This window comes from Ambystoma mexicanum, chromosome 1p (assembly GCF_040938575.1).
Source record: "Ambystoma mexicanum isolate Mex_15411 chromosome 1p, UKY_AmexF1_1, whole genome shotgun sequence".
NCBI lineage: Eukaryota > Metazoa > Chordata > Amphibia > Caudata > Ambystomatidae > Ambystoma > Ambystoma mexicanum.
The window spans coordinates 168,934,836-168,941,264 of NC_090921.1; the positions used below are offsets into that span (position 1 = coordinate 168,934,836).

General features: G+C 47.7%; 1 long non-coding RNA gene across 1 annotated transcript; it reads left to right on the plus strand.

The window, feature by feature from the left end:
• The first annotated feature begins 1,960 nt into the window (after positions 1–1,960).
• LOC138485445 (uncharacterized) lies at positions 1,961–2,485 on the plus strand. The gene is made up of 3 exons (XR_011274508.1): positions 1,961–2,042; positions 2,152–2,264; positions 2,381–2,485. It is a non-coding gene; the product is annotated as an uncharacterized lncRNA (long non-coding RNA).
• Positions 2,486–6,429: the final 3,944 nt, after the last annotated feature.

Below are 6,429 nucleotides of genomic sequence, written 5' to 3' on the forward strand. Positions count from 1 at the left end.
GAGGCCGGGCATATACAAAAAATCTTGAAATACAAAGGGAGTTTTGCAGATTTTACACCAGTCTGTATTCCTCCAGCAATCCTGACCCTGCAACGCAAGAGTTCTATTTGGACAAAGTTGCACTTGTGGCAATATCGAAGGAGGACAGGGACAGGCTAGAGTAAGATATAACAACAGATGAGGTCAGGAAGGCTATTGACTCACTAGCAACGAATAAGGCCCTGGGCCCTGATGACTATGTGGCTGAGTTCTATAAACTACACAAAGAATTCTTAATCCCACACCTAAAAAGGTTGTTTAATCAGGTAGGGCCCACTAAAGTACTGCCTAGGTCTATGGAAGAAGCAAAGGTCATCCTTATTCATAAAAAGGGGAAAGACCCAGAGTTGTGTGGCTTTATCGTCCAATAGCGTTAACAAATGTGGACGCTAAAATACATACTAAGGTCCTGGCATCTAGGCTAGACTCGATCCTGCCCAAAATAGTAAAATCCGATCAGGCAGGATTCATCAAGGGTAGGCAAACGGCAGATAATGTACAGAGGATAACCCATCTAATTGAAAAAGCTCAACAGAAGGAGGTCCCTGCCCTGCTGCTGGCGGTTGATGCCGAAAAGGCCTTTGATTGGGTGGAATGGAGCCTCCTCTTCGCCACAATGGTTAGGATGGGGTTCGGGTCCAAATATCTAAATAGGATTAAGGCCAACTATCAAGCCCCGACCCTTCGAATTTAAAAAGAATGCGTCAGCCCTGGAAGATAAGTTGAAAGCAAGAGGATACCTAAAAAACTGCTCAGAGATTCCCAGAAGAGGGCCAGATTTATGCCAAGAGAAGCACTACTTTCACCTAAAACCCAGGACACCCAGAAAGAAAACATCATGGCTTGTGTCACGACATTTGGACCCAGCACTACCAAACTCAAAGGATTAATAAGAAAATTCTGGCCACTTATACAGCACAGTTTGCCTCATGAGCCCATGCTCAGAATGGCATTGAAAAGATCTAAAAATCTGAAGGACATGCTCACCCATGCCAGAATGAGCAAAAATAATACCAGATCTACTCTGTGGAACCTTAAAGAAATTAATGGACATCATCCCTGTGGTAACTGCACAGTATGTAAACTGACCAAAAAATGAACTCCTTTTACATAGGCAGCAAGGAGTGGAAACGACGGCATTTTTCAAATTGCAAATCATGCAACGTGATCTATATCATAGAATGTCCCTGCGGGCTACGATATGTGGGACAAACATCGAGACCAGTACACAAAAGAATTGGTGAACACCGGTCGAGAATCCGTTGTAAAACCCTCTCGGCACCATTGGTACCGCACTTTCTTGAATTCCAACATGGCACAGACAATTTCATCTGGTGGGTTGTAGACAAAGTGTACAACACCAGAAACATCACTAATTCCTTAAATTTCAAAGTATCATGGTGGATGTACAAACTCCAATCCACCTCCACGGGTCTGAATGAGGCACAACCCCAGGGCTACTTCTTTTGAGGCCCCCCTTACAGCCATCTTCACTCTTTTCTCTGAGCCCCTGCCCCATTTAGGCTGGTCCCTGCCATTGGCCAATTTAGTTGACTTACACATGGTTAGGGCCCCTGAGCTCAGGTACCTTCCTGCACCTCAGAGATCCTAGCTACATAGGCATTCCTTAATGCACTGAGCCTCTGCCGACTGTAGCCGTTTATCCACCATTGCTACTTAGGGCCCATCATTTTTCCCTTCATACATACTGCATTCATGGCCATCCCCTCACGGCCGCCCGCAGCGATTTCTGTACCCGCCAGCTCGACCCGCCCTCTCGATTCAGCCCCCGCCATCATCCGGAGGTCTGACTCATTAGGGACGTGCTTTCAGAGTTAGCATTTCGTTGCCATGACTCCCTTCCATACACGCATGCGCCGGAGTGCAGTATTCCCTTTACTGCACCTGCGCAATTGACATTTCGGGACACAGCTCTAGTCTGCGTTGTTTCCAGCTCCCGGATTCACACGTTGACATCGGCTCGTGAATGCTGTAGCCTGCAGGTAATCCATGCGCCTCAGGTAGCCCGTGATTGACTTTCTTTGTCTCCTTTGGCAATTCGCCCTGGGTACTTACACAGTATCATGCCTGTTCTATTTTTGTATTACATAGATTTTTCAAGCAGCGCACAGCCGCCTGTGCTAGGCATTTCCAGCACGAAAATTCCAGTTTCCCAGACCAGCAGGGACTCACAGATTTCCATTTGGATTTCTCACAACCCTAAGGTACTTTTTGGCTATCCCAGAGAAATGACCCCATTATTCTAGCATGCTTGTGACTTCTTAAAAGCTAGGGTACATGCACTTACTAGAGCACTTCTCTACCTCTCCTCTCTACCCAGCTTCACGCTTTGAGGTTAACTCACCTCGACCCAGATGAGGGTCACACCCGACCTCAAACGTATTTAGCCATCGGGCTATCACATAGGACCCAGTCCTGTGAAAGGTAAGTATGTGTCCACCAGTATGAGAAAATTAGAGTTTTTAAACTTATTGAGTCCTTTCCTTTCTGTGTATACATGTTATTGTACACGGCATTTTAACCACTGCGCTTTACAAATCCTTCACCTCCCCCCCTCTTTTTTTACACCTGGTTTAGTAACCTTAGTTCCCCTCCATTCTTTACAGGGGACACCTTACCTTGGCTCCATGAAGAAGGCTGTGACCCACTGAAAGCCGAAACTTCCTGGGACCCATTCACCAACCGGTGCTGTGGGGTCCTTTTAAATCTCTCCTTTGGATTCATTTCAGTGACATCGATCCATTACTTTGGTCACCCTTTAGCCTGGCTATGTTAGACCTATCCAAGGTCATCATTTTAGAGGAATAACAAGCTATGTTAGCTCCATTTTGGTTAGGAAAACGTGTTCAAACCTGTTTAAAATACCATGTTGAATAATGCGGAGAACAGGATGTATTAGAAGCATTTTATGTATATGTCTCTCTTTATAGTTGCTACTATGCAGTATACTCATGCATCAATTTGTTTTGATTCTGTGTTATGCTTGCCATATAGTTTCTATTCATTTATGATTGTTAAATGTGCAGAATGATTGCACCCTTCTATACTGTATTTCTATTTTCATAAAACAAGTGCATTAGTAGATGAGGGCAGCAACTTAATAAAAGCTGTACCTCCTCTAAAAAGAAAAAAAGTAAGCGCATGTGTATTATCATTTTCTCTGATGTACACCTACCCATGGATATGCATAAATAGTGCCACCAATGGGGAGTGAATACACAACAGATTATATTTGCATTAAATAAGGTGCAATTAGCTTAGACTTCCACAGCCAGGACATATCCTCCCTTTTGTACACATTTATCTATAGCCCTCTGTCCTGGGCTTGTGTTGGGTGCTCCCTCCTGTTAAAACCGACCCTTCGATTGACAGTTAATGGTCAGGTATCTGACCTGGTTATTGTAGAACGAGCCACTAAACAGGGATGCCCTCTATCCCCGCTGCTATACGCTTTACACCTCAAACCATTCCTGGCGGCGGTGAGAGGGGCAGACTTCATAACTGGCATTCCATTTGGGGGCCACGAACACAAAGAGGCCTCTTTCGTGGACGATCTGCTTCTTACACCGACATACCCCGAGCAGTCCTTGCAGGGGGTCAGCGACGAGCTTACCCAGTTCGGACAAGTAGCCGGGCTGAGAATGAACGCCAACAAGTCAGAATTACTTAGGGCCTCATTACACGGAAGGCGGTGAGCCATGGCGCTATTAGCGCCATGGCTCATGCCGGTAAAATACCGGCACCGCCCTGGCGGAAAGGGGATTTACCGCCCCATTCCAAGGTTGGAGGGGCGGTAAATCCCCCTTCCGCCATTGCCCTTCCCCATTCCCATTTCTGCCCCATAGGGCTCTATGGGAATGGGGAAGGCGCTAATTACGGCACCGCAATTTTGCGGTGCCGTAATTAGCTCTGAGGTCCCTTAGCGGGTTGGTTTTTAACGCCTGCAAAAAGCAGCCGTTAAAGCACCAACCCGCTAAGGGACCTCGTAGTAAGGCGGTAATGGTTAACGGTCACCGTTACCATTAACGGTGGCCGTTAACCATTACCGCCTTCAGTGTAATGAGGCCCCTAGTCTTAATCTGCCCACACCCACAGAACAGCTAATCAAAGTTACATATGCCTTCAGATGTGCAAGTGATGAGATCAAATATCTGCGGGTACATTTAACCAAAACTATAGAGGGAATATACCGTGCAAATTACCCACTTTTACTGGAAAAGATCAAATCGGAGCAAATAGATTGGGGACCGTTCTCTATCTTGTGGCTGGGATGGGTGAATGTCTTAAAAATGGCCATATTGCCGCAGCAGCTCTATCTGTTTGCCGCATTGCCGGTAGACATCCCGCAAGCCTTTTTCAGAGCCTTACAGAAGGTTCCTAATTGATTCATCTGGAATCATAAGCATCCGAGAGTTTCCGCAAGCCTCATGAGAATGCCAACCTCTCGAGGAGGTATGGGCAGCCCGATTTTAGGGCATATTATATAGCGGCGCAAATTAGCATACTTAGAGACTGGCAGAGAAATGACCGTGATAAACCATGGAGGCCGATGGATAGGGCCGTTGTGGCGGGACACTTAGTGGGGATGCTATGGCAACCGAGGGAAGATAGAACTCCCCAAATGTATGCCAGTAAAATTACATCGACTGTGGGACAGGCATGGGACACTGCAGTGAAGGGGGCTCAGATGACCACATTCCCATCCCCCTACACGCCGCTATTTGAAAATTCTCAATTTACCGCGGACTGTGACACCTCAACTTTTGAGAAAGGTTCCAAGGTGGCTGTCGAATGGTGAGAGATATGTTTGGGGGCGGAAAAGTTAAAGACTGCGAGCGATGCAAATCAGACTTTGGATTGGAGGAGAGGCATAGATATGGATATATGCAATTGCGTCACTGGTTATCACACCCAGAGCTGATAACAGCATGATCGCGTCCTCTGACCCCTTTCGAAAAATACTTATATACCCACTGGGGACAAGGGCCTGATGACCTCCATCTACAAGTATATGAAGGAATGGGAAAGCATACCCAGCAGGACCTATATGAAAAAGTGGGAGGCGGATACGGGCACGGACATAGGGGAACAAGAGTGGCAAAGGCCGTGGAGCCAGATTCCTAAACTCACTAGATCTCTACAGGGCCGGGAGGCCTGGCTAAAGTTCATGTTTCAATGGCACTTAACCCCGGACAGACTGCATAAAATGTACCCAAATTCCTCCCAACTGTGCTGGAGAGACTGGAGGGGTTGGTACCTGGGCACATATTTGGTGGGAATGCCCAAAGTTGGACACATACTGGAGATACATACACCAAGCTATTGCGCAGGTCCTGGGGAGGGTGGGAGGGGAAAAAAGGGGCTGGATATCCTCTGCATGTATGAGACCCTGGTGGGAATTGCTACGAAATCACTCCGTAAAATATATGCACTAATGATGATGTTGGCAGTAATGGTGCTGGCTCGTAGGTGGAAATCGAAAACACCCCCTCAAGAACATGAGTGGATTGCTAAAATATGGTCGGTGAGATGGCAAACCACCTTCAAGGCACTGGCACCCAAGCACAAAGCAATCAAGAAGGCGGGCAAGTAGGAGTGAGGGCAAGTTAGGCAAGGAAGAAACAGGGAGAACCCCCAGACCAGGATCAGACCGGAAACCAACCAAGGGAAGCAAGGTGGGAAACCAAGATCACAAACCAAAAGGCTAGCACAGGTCAAGAAAAAGGATAAGCAAGGAGCGAGTGGGAGGTCAGAATCAACCCGCGTTGAAACGCTGCGAACTCCGCGACCAGGAAGCCTTTATCGCCAGTCGGCACGAAAGCGAGGATTGGCCCGTAATCCGAGTCGGCGCATGCGCGAAAGCGAAGCAATCGTGGAAATGAGGCTTGAGCCACAAGCCCGTTCCCTGCCGCTTCCGCTTACCAGCGCATGCTCTCCGACTCGCACGGTGCAAGTATGCACCCCATGCATGGGGGGACACAGGGTGACACCCCTCCCCCCAAGTCGGAACCGTGGGTACAGCCGCCAGGCATTCCCTCGCCCCAGAGAACTCCTGTGTCTCAGCACCCAGGTGAGTGTCTTAACACATTCTTGCAGATTCTGGGCCAATCTGCCTCCCACTCTGGGTAGCCTGACCTCTTCTCCTTTAGATAAAAGAGGAGCAGTAGCGAACCACTGGCATAGACATTGTGAAGTTTTTCACTCAAAAAGGATTATGACATCCTCAAGAGATTTGCTGAGACAAGTCAAACCGTTCCGAAAGCATGCTGTGCATGTGGTAAAACAGAACAGAGGCAACGGGCGCAGGGTGTGCGCACTTTATACTATCATCAATGTCGCGTCCAGATGCAGGAAAGGTAACCGTTGAGG